At 39.1% G+C, this 16,179-nt stretch overlaps 1 long non-coding RNA gene across 1 annotated transcript in view; it reads left to right on the top strand.

The window, feature by feature from the left end:
* The first annotated feature begins 531 nt into the window (after positions 1-531).
* The window catches only part of LOC138763504 (uncharacterized), a 162,440-nt gene continuing 146,792 nt past the window's right edge, over positions 532-16,179 (top strand). The window contains exon 1 of the long non-coding RNA XR_011357622.1: positions 532-641. This is a non-coding gene — a long non-coding RNA (uncharacterized lncRNA). The remainder of the gene's footprint in view (positions 642-16,179) is intronic.

The following is a 16,179-nucleotide window of genomic DNA, read 5'->3' as shown; positions in this document are numbered from 1 at the left end:
TCAATCTTTTTGTTGGAATATTTTAACCATCTTGATCTTGTACAGAGAGCCAAAGGAATGTTTAATCACATCAGCAAATGGGATATAAGGTACAATTTTACACTGAAAAAAAAATATGAAAGAGGTTCGTATGAAAATTTGTATGGCACTATTTCACTCTAACTGAATGGTCTGTTTCTTCAATTGCCTCAAAAATCCTTTAAAACCTCTTTCAGAAAGTGTGAATAAAAAAAGTTGAATTGCCTATATACAGAGCTAATGTCAGGCAGGCAGTGTACTCATTACAATTTGTTTTTGCCAAAATAATCTTGAATCATCATGAAACTAAGAAATAAAAGCTTTTTTTTGAACAGAGATCCCACAATACTGATGTAAATAAGATCTGTCATTAAGCTGGCTTTGGTCGTTTACACTGAACCAAACAATGGCAGCATAATGCCGGGCCAGTGAGTCATTTTACACAACAAGCTGTCATTCTGGGAGCAAAAGAGGTGGGACATGTAACACAACAGCTTGGTGTCGAGTGAGATGTATAACATAGCATATTTGATGGGATATTAAACCCACTTTTTTCCCCTCAAAAAATGGCTCAAAAATAACCCCAAGGTCTTGCTTGCGAATTTGAAATTAGGGTGATAATGGTGAGTAGATCTGACAGTGATCTTTCTGTTGCTCACTAGCATTACAGTTATGTATCATGAGGGGCTGGTGAAAGGCTGTCAGGGGGAAGTGGGGCAGTGGGAAGTGGGGAAGTGGGGCTGGTGGCAGGCTGTCGGGAGACTTTTCCAGCGGCCTATTGTCGGTCACCACAATGGTCATTGTTGTGTTGAGAAAGTATCAGGTTCAAGAGAGACAAGACCAACATAACTTATATTAACACACAACAATTAATAAAAGAGCATAGGAAAATCATAGTGGAAATAAAACACACATGCGCACAATTTATAAAAGAGTGTGGGAAAACCGTAATGGGAATCAAATGGGAGAACATTAAAAAGTACACAATTACTAATTCACACAGGCAATGCAGTTATTCCCACACGATAAGCAGGGGCTCTACACACCATCCTGGACCCCTGATCATTGGGAGGTGGCTCTAGTACTGCTGTATGCAGGGATGTAAACACACTCTCAGACCCCTGATCATTGGGAGCAGTGGCTGTACTGCAAGTATTTTCTTTCCACATTAAGTAATCTCTATACCATAGGTGCTCTGTGCTTGGTAAGGGATTATTTAAGGTGGTATGCGAGTGTGGGAGAAAAAAATGGTTGCAATCCACTGTTCTAGACCCATTTGTTACTGAAATATGTTGCTTCAGAAAAATTGACATTGGCCCATTGGGGGAGGGGGTTCTTCTATGCCATCAAAAACGATAGACCATCACATCGTTTCCCATTCTGGTCCCGGCTTGCCAGATCGCCCCTTGGATACAAACGTCAATTCAGCGCTGTGACTACCTCTGTTGCCAGCTTAAAGGTGGGACTGCAATTACCCCCCCTCCCCCATTCTTTCTTCATACCTTTTACACAGAAGGCATGGCACAATATTCCTGCATTGAAGTGGCTGTATAAAAAGGGCTTATGTGACTTGCTACATGCTCTACTCCTCTGTCTCCAAAGCAAAAAGTTTCTTTTTTTTTCCTCCATTCCAACAATGGAATAGAATGACTCATGTTGTGGCCCAAAAATATTGCTGGATAGAGTGGAGCAAATTGGAAGTGTCAGATTAAATGTCAGCATGGTTATTCATGAATGTTGCTGGAGGACAGCATTCAAAGGAAGAAATGATCAGTTAATGCTTCATGTAGGGATCCTTTGTCAAGTCTAAAATGGGAATTTTCTCTTTTTAATTCAATAAAGCATACTATTGTAGTTTTATTTTAATTTTTGTATTTTGTCATTTACAAAGTATATATTTGGCTATAGCAAGTAAAAACTTCAGTGCATATATACGTTGTAAAATGTATATGACAATAAAAACGATCATTATTAAGTTGAGATATCAACTGTTATCAAGGGTAGAAGAAGCTGGGAAAGGAGGAAAAGGTGATAGGGTACTGAACAAACATATACTCAAAGAAAAGCACATCATATTCCTCCTGGACAGGATTAAACCCAAAACCATGAATATTGATTATTGCCAATTTTAGTAATGCTCTCCTCTAACTGGTTCTATTGTTTCTTTCTCTTCTTTAATCACGACTTCAGTTGGCTATCCTATAACCACTCACCCTAACTTCTTCCAACCCTGATATCACCCCTTCCAATTTGAGTCTCAATAGAGGGTCCCAATCTCAAAGGTTAACTGACCATTTCTACCCATGGATGCTGCTAAGTTAATTGACCTGCTCCTTGTTTGCTCAAGATTCCAGCATCTGCAATGTTTATGCTGCTTAGAAGTGATATTCATTTACCCCCATTGGCTAATAAGCACACAGCGTTGTCAAATAAGAAAAACATTAGAATTGGTTGTAATGCTGAAGCAGGTTGTATTTATGCTAATTTTAAGGTACAAATATATGCTTTTGAGTGTTTAAATAGTAATGTTAGTCATGCCATGGCCAATATGTTACCTTGAGGTGGTCAGGCCAGAATTTGTAAGGGGTTAAAAAGATTTTGCAATGAACAGAAAAAAAAAATTTCAACAAGATGTGTATTTTAAGACCATCAGCCCTTTGTTCTGCAGCTTTCCAGTTTTGTGAGCGATGTTACTATTTCAGTACCTTTGAGATAAATAGCAAAGGTAAAGTTTTTGACAGGGTTCGTTGTTTGAAGTCATATCAGGGGAATAGCCCATCGCATTTTAAGGGTTTAGATCAGCAGTAAAGTTCCATTTGAAACATAAAGTGAGAGCAAGAAGCTGTGCTTATGTTTCACTGAGTCTACTTATTATTCTGGAATAAAGTACTGTTTACGATCTGACACTTGAGCACTATTGAGAATTATTATGAAAGGTGATGCAATAAAATGCAGGGTTGATTCAGTGAAGCGGATAATCTTCAAAGATTGCAGTGAAGAGCTAAATAGATTAAGTTGCCCTTGCTTTTTCCAGTAAAACATCAAGGAGGAGCATTTTGTGGCCAGGTTTCATTGTCCATGGGTCTAGAAATAGATTTGAGCTTGCAATTATATTCCTAGCAAAAATACAGAATGCATGTTTGCTAAATGTGATAAATGATAGATTCCCCTCCACCCCCTCATTTGTCCAATTACCAACCAAAGAGCAGAAACAAAAATTCTATTGTGTTGTTGCTCTTAATATACCAAGTAGGTCGTTAGCCCAAAATTTCCAATATTAGTAAACTAAATCAAAGATATAAAATTAAGCCACAATTATTTTAATGATTAGATTAGTGTAGAAATGTGTGCTGAAATGTTGTCATGGTCCATTTAAAATCAGCTGTGATACCTGATATATTAGAACTCTTCTATTGTTATAATTATAAGGACGGAGGAATAGAAGGAAATCATTTACCTCCACAAGAAAATGTAGTCTGTGAGTAGAGTCAGGGCTAATCTGGGACCTCACCATGCATTAATGGAGTCATAGACTCACACAGCATGGGACAGACTCTTTAGGCCAACTCATCCATGCCTACCAGTTTGGCATAAACATACCAAAATGCTGGAGGAACTTAGCCAGTCTTTTCACCATCTACCAGAGACAAAGATATATTGCTGACATTTTGGACCTGAGCCCTTCTTCAAGGATACATCAGAAAGTCTCGGAATTCAAACAATGGAGGAGGAATCTGAAAGATGTTAATCGGATATGATAAGGGACTAGGTAAGAATTTATCATGTCTGTGTGAAAGGAGAGAGGGAAAGGAGAGATGAAGTTTGAGCATCATCTATCCTGGGAATAGACCAAACCATGTAATTCCTTTGGGTTGGTTAAATCTCTGGGCATCTCTAAATGTTATAGCTGATCAGAAGTGAACAAAAAACTTTACAAATGTTAGTTCCAAATTCATCCTACCATTTTTATCTGAAATTTTAACTGACTTCAAATACCAAAATATCTGGCTTTAATATTTCAGGCTGTGATATCTAATTGAGATGTTATGACTTTTCTAAAGAGGGACTGGTTTGTGTCTGTCAGTTCCATTGTTACATACATATGTAAATCAGGGTTAGAGACTGTGTATGTTTTCTGCTTACTTTTAAACTCATTGAGTTCATTGTGAAATTTATGATATTGCTGGGTATCAAATAAAATATGTGGAATGAAGTTTTGGGTATGAATCTGGACAACATCCAATCATCTAGAACAACCATTCTCAACTTTTTTTTAACTATGGGCCCTTTCGGAAACTGTTCAAGTTTATGGGGTTTCTTCTCTGTGAAGCAGTCAAGTTTTGCTCCCTTGCTGACGACATAAAAAACATTTTTTTTTAAATATATGATTTCAGTCCATAGTCCCTGCAGCTCCCATGGGGTCCATTTGGCCCCAGTTGGGAATGGCAGGTTGAGAAAATGTGCTGCCAAAGTCCAAAGAGTGCTGGATTATCAGAGTTTTGTATTATATTCAAAATACTGACAGTTTGATTGCAGAATTACAATGAGTACATTTGCTTGGGTTCATGGGTATATTTAAACATGAGGCTGCAGACTCTGTTATTGTTGTCTTTGGCTTGGCTTCGCGGACGAAGATTTATGGAGGGGGTAAAAAGTCCACGTCAGCTGCAGGCTCGTTTGAGGCTGACAAGTCCGATGCGGGACAGGCAGACACGATTGCAGCGGTTGCAAGGGAAAATTGGTTGGTTGGGGTTGGGTAAAACACACCTAAATGCTGGAGGAACTCAGCTGGTCTTTTCAGTATCTATAGGAGACAAAGGTATGTTGCCCATGTTTTGGGCCTGAGCCCTGAGGAAGAAGGTCACAACTTGCAGAACATGCAGTGACTATGCTGCAACACATCAGAACAGGATGGAAGAGTGTGCATGGGAGAGAAGTGACAGGACTGCACCATTTGGTCTGTCTTGATCCACAAGAACATCAAATACTCCACACGAAATTCACCGAGAGTGGAGTTTTCAAGCTGGATGCTTTCTGTTAACCAGTTTGGAGCTCAATTTCTCTCCCAGTCAATGAAAATTCTCTTAATCAGATCACTCTAAAGCTTCTAAATTTACCTTGTTGTGGATCACTTCATCATGTAATAGGTTGGCTTCAGTATGTGGTGAAGATGATTTTAAAAATCAGCAAGAAATTCACTGGGTGAGCTACAATATTTGCAAAACCAAAGGCAGGGCAGCATTACACATCCTGTGAGTTGGAACCTGCATTGTGATGCTGCATTATCACATCTTGCTGGAAGACCCATGTCTTAATAAAGATAGACTATAAGACCATTAGTCAGAGGAGCAAAATTAGACCATTTGGACCATCAAGTCTGCTCTGCCATTGCAACCGTGACTGATATAGTTTTCCTCTCAACCCTGTCTCCTGCCTTCTTCCTGTAAGATTGGACATGCTTACAGATCAAGAATTGATCATGAAATACACCTAAAGGTGACCTCCACAACCAGCTGTAATGAGAAATTCCACAGATTTACTATATTCTTCCCCAAGAAGTCTCCTCATCTCCATTCTGAGTACAGGCTGAGAGCAAACATGCCTGGATCATTCCCAAAAATCTGCTCAAGGTCTGTTCCTACACTAGCTCCAAACCATTCATGGTATTCTAAAAGTGATCTGACCAAAGAAGCTTCAGATTTTAAATTCTGTGCTCTCGAAATGAGTGCAGACATTGCACTTCCCTCCCTTTCCACTGATTCAGCCTGAAAGTTATCTTTAGGGATTCCTGCACTCGGACTCCCAAATATCTTTGTACCTCTTTCTGAATTCTCACTCCATTTAGAAAATAGTCTGTTACTTATTCATTCTGCCAAATTACATGACCATACTCTTCCTTATGCAATCTTCGCTGCCCATTCTCCAAACCTCAAACCTGCTCAAGTCCCTCTGTAGACTCCCTTTTTCCTCAACCCTACCTGCCCTTATCAACCACAAACTTGGCTAAAAAACCTTCAATTCTGATGTGTAAACCATTTGCATATAATGTGAAAGTAACAGACACAACATCTATCTCTACAGAACACCATTAATCATTGGCAGCCAGCCAGAGAAGACCCCATTTATTCCCATTCTCTGCCTTCTGCCTGTCAATCAATGTTCTATCTATTCAAGGAGCTTTCCTTGAATACCATGGACTCCTCTCTTGTTTAGCAGCCTCATGTGCAGCACCTTGTCAAAGGCCTCTGAATATCCAAGTAAACCATATCAACCTGCTCTCCTTTGTCAATCCTATTATTTCCTCAAAGAATTTGTCAGGAAGGATCTCCCCTGAAGGAAACCAAACTGACCTCAATCTATTTTTTATCAACAGACAACCCTATGATATGTCTGAGACCGATGTTAGAACATCCTTTGAGGGTAAACCCTCTTAAGGCATCAGGCACTGATGGCATACCGAGCAGGGTACTGAAAATCTGTGGCAAATGACCAGCTGGAGCATTCATGGACATCTTCAATCTCTCATTGCTGCAGTTAGAGGTTTCCACCTGCTTCAAAAGGGCATCAATCCTGGCAGTACCCAAGAAGAGCAGAGTGAGCTGCCTCAATGACTACTGCCCATTAACACTTGCATCTTCTGTGATGAAATGCTTGGAAAGGTTGGTCATGGCCAGAATTAACATACCAAAGTAAAGACCTGAACCCACTGCAAATCACCTACTGTCATAATTGCTCCACACCTGATGCAATCTCACTGGCTCTCCACTCAGTTCTGGATCACCTAAACAACAGCAACAATTACATCAGGCTGCTTTTCATTTATTATAGTTTCACTTGCAGCACCATGGTCAGCATGCCCCAAAATCTGCGCCTCTGCACCTTCCCCTGCAAATGGATCCTTGACTTCCTCATTGGAAGTCTATAGTCAGTGTGAATTAGTAACAGCTCCTCCTCATTGACGATCAACATAGGAGCACCTCACCCACTGCTTTACTCGCAATAAATGCATGACTGTGTGGCTAGGCACAATTTAGATGCCATCTACAAATTTGCCAATGACATCATAGTCATCGACAGAATCACAGATGGCATTGAGGAAGTGAACAGCAGGCAGATACCTCAGCTAGTTGAGTGGTGTCACAACAAAACCTTGCACTCAACAGGAGCAGAACCAAGGAATTGATTGTGCACTCAACAAGTGGAATCTAGGAGAACACAAAGCAGTCCTCATTGAAGGGTTAGCAATGGAAAGAGTAAAGAACAAATTTCTGCATTTCAACATCTCTGAAGATCTATCCTGGGGCCTCCATGTTGATTCAATCATGAAGAAGGCTCACTAGCAGCTATATTTTGTTAGGAGTTTGAGGAGATTTGGTAGGTCACCAAAGACTCTTGCAAATTTGTACAGCTGTCCTGTGGAGAGCATTCTGACTGGTGGAATCACTGTCCAGTATGGAGTTGCCAATGCATAGAACAGGAAAACTATGCATAAAGTTATGAATTTGGCCAGTCTCATCATGGGCATCAGTCTTCACTCTATTAAGAATACCTGCAAAAGGTTGTGTCTCAAAAAAGCAGCCTCCATCAACAAAAACCTTCACCACCCAGGCCATGTCCTCTTCTCACTCCTCCCATCAGGAAGGAGGTACAGAAGCCTGAAGACAAAAACCCATTGTTACAAAAACACCTCCTTCCCTTCCACCATCATTCCTGAATGCATGATGATCCAAAAACACTACTTCACTTTTTTCCTCTTTTGTACTAAATTATTTATTTTAATAATGCAATTTATTGTAATTTTTGCACCTGCGATGATGCTGTAAAATAATGAATTTTGTGACACATGTTCATTGCAATAAATTCTGATTCACTTTCCTTCAAGTACTCAAAACACGCATCCTCGATAATGACCTCTCTAACCTTACTGACCCTAAAGTCAAGCTAACCAGGCTGTAATTTCTTGTTTTTCTTTGCCTTTCTCCCTGCTTAAAGGATGGTGATATTAGCCTAAGGGTTCCTTAACCTTAAGCTCCCTAATCAAATCTGGTTCACTGCACAGTTCCAAATCCAGAATTACCTTTTCCCTAATGGGCTCGACCACAAGCTGTTTTTAAAAAAAACCTCATTTTGTAGGCATTCTACAAATACATTCTCTTGGGATCCAGTGCTATCCTAGTTTTCTCAATCTACTTGCATATTGAAGTCCCTCATGACCACATTTCCTTTCTTGCATTTCTGTTGAAATTTGTACCCCACCACCTGGCTGCCAATCAGAAGTTTGCAGATAAATCACATCAGGGTCTTTTAAACATTGCAGTTTCTCAACTCTACCCACTGTGATTCTGCAACTGTTGATCCTACATCCCTTCTTCCTAAGGATATGATTTCTTCTGGCACACATTTGTCCATTAATTCTCTCAATTGTGAAATGACACAAATTTTAAAGAAAATGCAAGTAAATACAAAAAAATTGCCAAATTCAAGCTGTCGGAGGTGGAATTGTTATTCACCACAAAGATAGATAATTATTTACAGCACAGCTGAACTTGTTAACATCTGTTGGACTAGTTCACAGTTTCATATTGATGGACTATCAATAACTTCAAAGACTAGAAGTTGCCAGAACAATAGGCTCTTAATTGCTTAAAACTGTATGTACACTCATGTTGCTTAGCCTGAGTCCAGAGCTCATACTGGGAGAGGGGTCAGGGCATAACAGCCTTTATTAAAGTCATGGTAAAGTCAGCATGGAGGAGGGCCAGCCATACACACAGAGATGGTAACCAATAGTAATACAGTCGTATCACCAAGCATGTAAGTGGACACTCCATGATCAGCTAACATATCTGTGTCAGACATCAAATGAAGTGAGTATTCATCAGAACAGGATGTATTCCCGTAGTGATCTAACCTATGTTACAACCATCATTGCACTTCCTTGCTCCTGTTTGCTGTCCAGAAGATCATGATTCTAATTCTCTTATCTTCTGTTTCCAAATCCTCATTGATTTGCCCCTCTACATTAGTTTCACCAGAATATACACTGAAGTGCAAACTATGTTAAACAGATGCCCAGCTCCATCTTTTTCAAGGCTCCTTGTTGACATTTTGGTTGGAATTTAGTGACGAGAAACAATTCTTTAAAAACACATACACACTGACCCAAAAAAATCTGATATTGATCATTAGTATAACTTGGAGCAAGAGGCAGTCTGCTGGAAGATCACAGTGCATCAAGTATAGTCAGTCAGAGGAAATGAGTGGTCAACAGTTTGATGAAGGGATCCATCCTGAACCATCCGTTCTTCTTCCATTGATTTTCCTCATTTGTTTGAGACCCTTTTATGAGCTTCTCGTTGCTCCAGATTCCAGCATCTGCAGTCTCATTTATCTCCGTTGATATTGGCTGGTTAGCTCATTTTTATTTTTGCTGATGCTTTATTTCCTCTTTGCTCATCCACTGCTTGATGATCTAATCACACATGGATCAGTGCTCCTTCTACAGATCAATTACGATACTCTAATATTTAACTTGTATTTCTCAATTTTTTCTATCAATCATAAATGATTTTTGACCATTCACCTTTTCAACTGTCACTTAGTTGAGACAATGCACTTTAAAAAGAGATGCAGCTTTGATATTTATGAAATTTGATGATTTGTCGGTTCTGCGGAGATCAACCTTTGAGTTCAATCATATGCTTTCATCTACTGGATGAGAATTTTAAGTCCTTTTTCTTTCTTTCACATGCATTAGTAGGATGCAAGCCTTCATGCAATACATCTTTACTGAGGATGCACTTATTTAATGGTAGAAATAGGTAATTCAAATGATAATATGAAAGTTTGTGATTAGTAAGAGCAGAGGAAGATAAAATTGACAGCGAGCTCATTTTGTCGGTTTTATGAGCATACTCTTGGCTGCAGGAATGAATTGTGCGTGCTGACTAATTTATGGCTTTCATTTTCAACTTAAGGGGATAGCAGATGCTCATGCAAAAGATGACATTAGAGGTGGCAGTACCAAGGCCAGAGGTGTAATTATGTTCAGAACTGAATTTCAAAAGAAAGTTGCTTCTGAATTTCATTAATCATTGAACCAACTTTTATCAATTCATTTGTTTTATACTTGATACTGGCAATCTGATTGAACTAATATTTTATGTCAAGATAGAAAGCGTGCACATATTTTGCTTCCGTTTCTAATATCAAAATGGATTAATGTTTATAAAAGCAAGCTGTGAAAGATCTCACTGTAGCAGAGAATGTTAGGATTAAGCAAATAGAATAATCTCTTAAATCTGCTCTCCCTTTTAATAATATCTGCCTTTTAATTTTATCTTCAAGCTCATTTACACTTTGATCCCAATAATCCATGAATACCCTGTGATCCACAAAGCTAAATGCTTAAAAGACAGGAACTTGACAATTAATTTGAGAGTAAATTTACTCATAATTTTATGGAATTTATGTCAATTATTTTAAATCAACTTTTTGAATTTACAAATCTCCCTGTGTTTTCATGGATTTTTAGTTGAAGTTGGAACAATCAGCAAAATTGTGCAAGTAAATCATATGGTGAGAGGGTATATTGATGTCATCTTTGATGTAAACAACAGATGTGTAGGTTTTTTTGCTCTCTGTGGAAGTTGTCATACCTTGCTGGAAGCTTCAGTAACCTGTTGCTGTTCTTCTCCGTGAATCTTTGCACAATCAAAAAGAGAACATTAAAAAAAAAATTAGGATAAATAAATATTCTGTAAGAATTTTATTTTTAGCTCATGGACTCTTCAAAAGCTAAGTTATTATGATGAAAAAATGGAAGGGAATTAAATCTGAAGGTTCAGGTTCCTAACTTTGTGTTTTGTAAGTCAACTTTACGCAGAGGAAGACGTGACTTGCAGGCAGTTCCACTTGTCGTCAAGACAGCAGATTTCAGATTTATCATCTGAGAACATATATGGCATCGCATAAAACACTGAGATTCTTTTTCTGTGAATGAGGTAGAATTACCACTGCAAAATAAAAGCATGTAAACAAATAAAGAACTGTAAACAGATAATGAATGTAAACAAACTGAAAAATAAAAAAAATCAATAAAGTGATCAAGTAAGATTCCTAAATGAGTCCCTGATTGAGTTTGTTGTTGAGGAGTCTGATAGTGGAGGGGTGGCAGTTGTTTCTGAACCTGGTGGTGCAAGTCTTATGGCACCTATACCTCTTTCCTGATGGGAGCAGCAAGAACAGAGAGTGTGATGGATGGTGTGGATCCTTGATGATTGCTGCTGCTCTCCAACAGCAGTGTTCCTGTAGATATTCACGATAGTGGGAAGGGATTTGCTCGTGATATCCTGGGCTGTGTCCACTACTTTTTGGAGGACATTATGATGAGGGGTATTGGTATCCCCATACCAGATTGTGATGCAGCTGGACAGCATATTTTCCACCACGCATATAACCATATAACCATATACAGCACAGAACAGGCCAGTTTGGCCCTACTAGTACATGCCAGAACAAATCCCCATTCTCCTAGTCCCACTGACCAGCACCTGGTCCATACCCCTCCAATCCTCTGCCCTCCATGTAATTATCCAGTCTTTCCTTAAAAATAAATAATGTCCTTGCTTCAACCACCTCTGCCGGAACCTTATTCCACATCCCAACTACCCTTTGTGTGAAGAAATTCCCCCTCATGTTCTCCTTATAATTTTCTCCCTGCAATCTAAAACCATGGCCTCTGGTTTGAATATCCCCCACACTTAATTGAAAAAGTCTATCCACGTTGACTCTCTCCCTTTTAAAATCTTGAACACCTCCATCAAATCCTCCCTCAATCCTCTATGCTCCAGAGAAAAAAGCCCCAGGCTGCTCAACCTTTCTCTGTAACTCAAACCCTGAATCCTGTCAGCATTCTCATGAACCTTCTCTGCACTCTCTCTACTCTGTGGAAGTTTACCAGGGTTTCTTAAGTAATACCAAAATTCCACCAACTTCGGAGGCACCGACTTGCTTTCTTCACAATGTCATTAATGAGTTGGGTCCAGTAAAGATCCTCGGAGATAGTGCCCTGCCCAAGAACTTAAATTTGCTTACCCTCTCCTCCTCTGATCTCCCAATAATCACTGTACCGTATATCTCTGATTTTCCCTTCTTGGTCAACAATCCACTCCTTGGTTTTGGTGACATTCAGTGCCTGGTGGTTTTTGCTGCACCATTCAGTCATGTTTTCAATCTTCCTCCTCTATGCTGATTCATCGCCTTGTTTATGCAACCCTCTACCATGGTATTGACGGCAAATTTGTAGATGGAGTTATTGTCATACCGAGTCACATAGTCACAGCTGTAAAGTGAGTAGAGCAGGGGTCTAGGAATGCAGCCCTGTGCTGCTCCAGTACTGATGGAGATTGTGGAGGAAATGTTCTCACCAATCCAAACTGATTCAGATCAAGTCAAGTTTATTATCATCTGATTGTACATGTACAACCTGACTAAACAGTGTTCTCCGGTCCTCGGTGCAAATCATGCAGACATACAACCAGACATAACACACAGACACTCATGCAGACAAATAATACAGGACAAGTAATTTATCTATAAAAATAAATAAATATTGTTTTGTACAGATGAGTCTTGGATAGATAGTGTGAACTCTTCCTTTGGTTGTTCAGTATTCTCACTGTCTGTGGGAAGAAGCTTTACTTCAGCCTGATGGTGCTGGCTCTGATGGAAGCAGCTGAAAGATGCCATGTGCTGGAGGTGACTTTGGTCTGGAGGTGAGGAAAATCATGATCCAATTAGACACTGGGGTGTTGAGTCCCAGGTCTTGGAGTTTGCTGATCAGTTTTGAGGGAATGATGATGTTAAATGCCAAACTGTCATCGATAAAGGACATCCTGAATGCATATTTACAGTCCAGGTGTTCCAGCTGCATTCAACTTTAAGGTTTAGAAACTTGAAGTAAAATTAAAACACAGAAGACTTAACTCCATTTCAGCAAAAAAAAAAGAATGAAAATGGTGGTTCAAACACAAGGGTAACCTTGAAGCTTATCTCACAGAGCTTGGATAACTTTTCATGCTCAGTAATCTTTTCTATTATTTTTTTTTTATTTTTCACTCTGTGAACCATATCAATCAAAATACATACAAACATTTCCCTCTTAAATATACACAGTGGCATTTTCTCCCCCTTTTCCCCCTTACCTTCCCTCCCCCCTTCCCACTCCCTCCAAACCCATTCAACATTCAACATATACAATACAATAAAACCATTAAACAATGTAATCATACAATGAAAAATAAACAAGGAAAATGAGTCATCTACTTTTACACACTGGATCAAGTCATTTTGTCTTCATATTCATTTTATCATTTTAGGGGGTGGAGGTCCGAGGCAAGCCCTCTCTGTTATGTTCCATGTACGGTTTCCAAAATTGTTCAAATAATGTGATTTTATTTTTTAAAAATTATATGTTATTTTTTTCCAATGGAATACATATTCTTGAGGCATAAAATAATGCTGAAAATGCACATCCATTGAATGCTGTATCGGGAGAACATAATCTATCTGTATGATTCCCAGCAATTAACCTGGTGATATATTGTATGCTCATGAATTCATACATTTCACAGAAAAGTACTGATTAGTCATTTGCAGCAGTGGTTTATAGGCTAAGAATGGAATGGAATCTCATATCTACTTAAACTTGTAAAAACAGTAAAGTTATATTAGATGAGACAATGAGTGACCACATCAAAGACTGAACAAGACAATGTAACAATGTCAAGTTTTTGGATTGTATCCTCAGAGAGGTTTGCATGTGGTCAAAGAAAGAAATGTCAAAGCCATTCAGCATTAAACACCTCATGTTTGATTTATTGTGGAGGTTTGTGACTTCCATTGCAGCATGTCCAAGATTGTCAAGGAATGAAATACAGCAACTGATGTAAAATTGCCTGTAAACAAAAGAAAATTCTAAAAGCTTTGGTCCAGAAACATAGGTCCCTGCTGCAGATTTGCTGTCAGTCATTTCTCAAGCAACTGTTATTAAAGAGACTAGCATTTCCTGAAACAGCATTGAGCAGGAACCTGTATCAAAGAACTCAAGTAAGTGGTTAGGAAGTCAGCAGATGACATAAAGATTGGTGATCTTGTGCACAGCGAGGAAGGTGATCTGAGACTACAGAAAAAAAATTATCAATTGAAAAGTTGGGCAGAGTATTTCAGATTCATTGTCAGAATACAATCACAAGGTCACATACAGCCCTGCGATTCCTTTTTTCCTATGGCCACGACAGAATTACCACTAAATGGTAGTGCAAAAAAGAAACTGTACACAGTGTAAACATGTAAACAAATTTAAAAAAAAATGAACAGGTAAGGAATGTAAATACATTTGGCACTGCAATACAGAGAGAACAAAAGAAAATCAATAAAGTGTACAAGTAAGAGGCCTTAAGTGAGTCTCTGATTGTATTTGTCATTGAGGGGTCTGATGGTGGCGGAATAGCAGCTATTTCTGAAACTGATGGTGCAAGTCTTGTGGCACCTATACCTCTTTCCTGATGGCAACAGTGAGAACAGAGCGTGTACTGAGTGGGGAGGGTTTTGCCTGTGATGTCCTGGGCTGTGTCCACTACCTTTAGGAGGGCTTTACGCTCAGGGGTATTGGTGTTCCCATATCAGACCATGATTCTGCCGGTCAGCACACTTTCCACCACACCTCTGTAGAAATTTGCCAGATTTTTGTCTCATATCAAACCACTACAAACTCCTGAGGAAGTAGAGGCACTGATTTGCTTTCTTCATGATGCCATTAGTGTGTTGGGTCCAGGAAAGATCCTCTGAGTGACTTTCAAGAATTTAAATTTGCTCACCCTCTCCTCCTCTGATCTCCCAATGATCACTGGATTGTATATCTTTTTGCAGATAAAACTTCAAGCTGATAAGTAGAAAGTGACACATTTTGGGAAGAAAATTAAGGGAAGGATGCATACAGCAAATTGTTTTGTGCTAAGAAATATTAATGAACTGTTGGATCATTGGGTCAAATTTAATAGTTCTCTCAAAATAGAAGAACGAGCCAATAGGATGGTGATGAACAGGTGTTTGCCTTCATAAGTTGGGGAATGCTTTATTATACATGGGACTTCATGTTGCTACTCAACAAAGCACAACTAAGGCTACAAGTGGAATATCATATGTGCAGTTCTGAGTGCCACACAAAAAGCTGTGATTGTCATGGACATGAGTGTCTCTTGCCAAGGTCATAAAAGGCAATGAGAAAGAGATAGGATAGATATGGTAGCATCATCTAAAAAATGGTGGAGGCTTAAGGAGAGAGGAAGGAGTTTCAAAAGTGATTTGAGGTTTTTTTTTAATCACAACGTGGTTGATATCAGGACCACTGCCAGTGGACATGGTGAATCGAATATAATCAAAGTGCTTGAAAGGTATTCAGCCAGAAACTTAAATAGGCAGGGCACAGAAAGATGTGGTCCAATTGTGGGCAATTCTTATTGGTATAGATGAGCATAAAAAATTCTGCATATATGTAGTGGGTCAAAGAGCCCATTTCTGAATGATAGAAATATCATGTGAAATGCTCCAAATGTGCAAAGAGAATGAGTTTTATGCTAATTGCTGAGTGAACAGAATTTCTGCTGTGTCGCATTTACATTCTCTGTAACAGTAATGTGAAATAAGAATATTATGTGGTTACAGAAAAAAAAACATAATTTGTCTATTGATGCAGCTGCAGATCGTTTCATTCTGTGGAAGGATGAATGCAACGAGCTATTTACTCACCTTGCAAGAAATGTGGTCAGCTATTAAAATTAGTGAATGTGCTAAAAGCTTTGGGACAGACACATTTCATGTCACTTTGGCCAGTGACTCAAGGAGCGCATAGTTGTAGCAGATCACAGGGGTTGATCATTGTTAATTAGCGATGATTGGTAAAGAAATTCAGAAACTGATTTTGTGGAGTATTAACAATTAAAGACATGGAGTTCTGCAGCAAGGAAACCAGCCCTTTGGCCCAGCCTCTCCATGCTAACCAAGTTGTATGGCCAAGCTAGACCCATTTGCCTGTGCTTGGCCCATATACCTCTGACATTTCCTGTCCATTTTACCTGCTTTAATGTCTTTCAAATGTTA

This window comes from Narcine bancroftii, chromosome 1, assembly GCF_036971445.1.
Source record: "Narcine bancroftii isolate sNarBan1 chromosome 1, sNarBan1.hap1, whole genome shotgun sequence".
Classification (NCBI taxonomy): Eukaryota; Metazoa; Chordata; class Chondrichthyes; order Torpediniformes; family Narcinidae; genus Narcine; species Narcine bancroftii.
The sequence above is the reverse complement of the archived record's forward strand: the minus strand, read 5'-3'. Positions and strand labels throughout refer to the sequence as shown.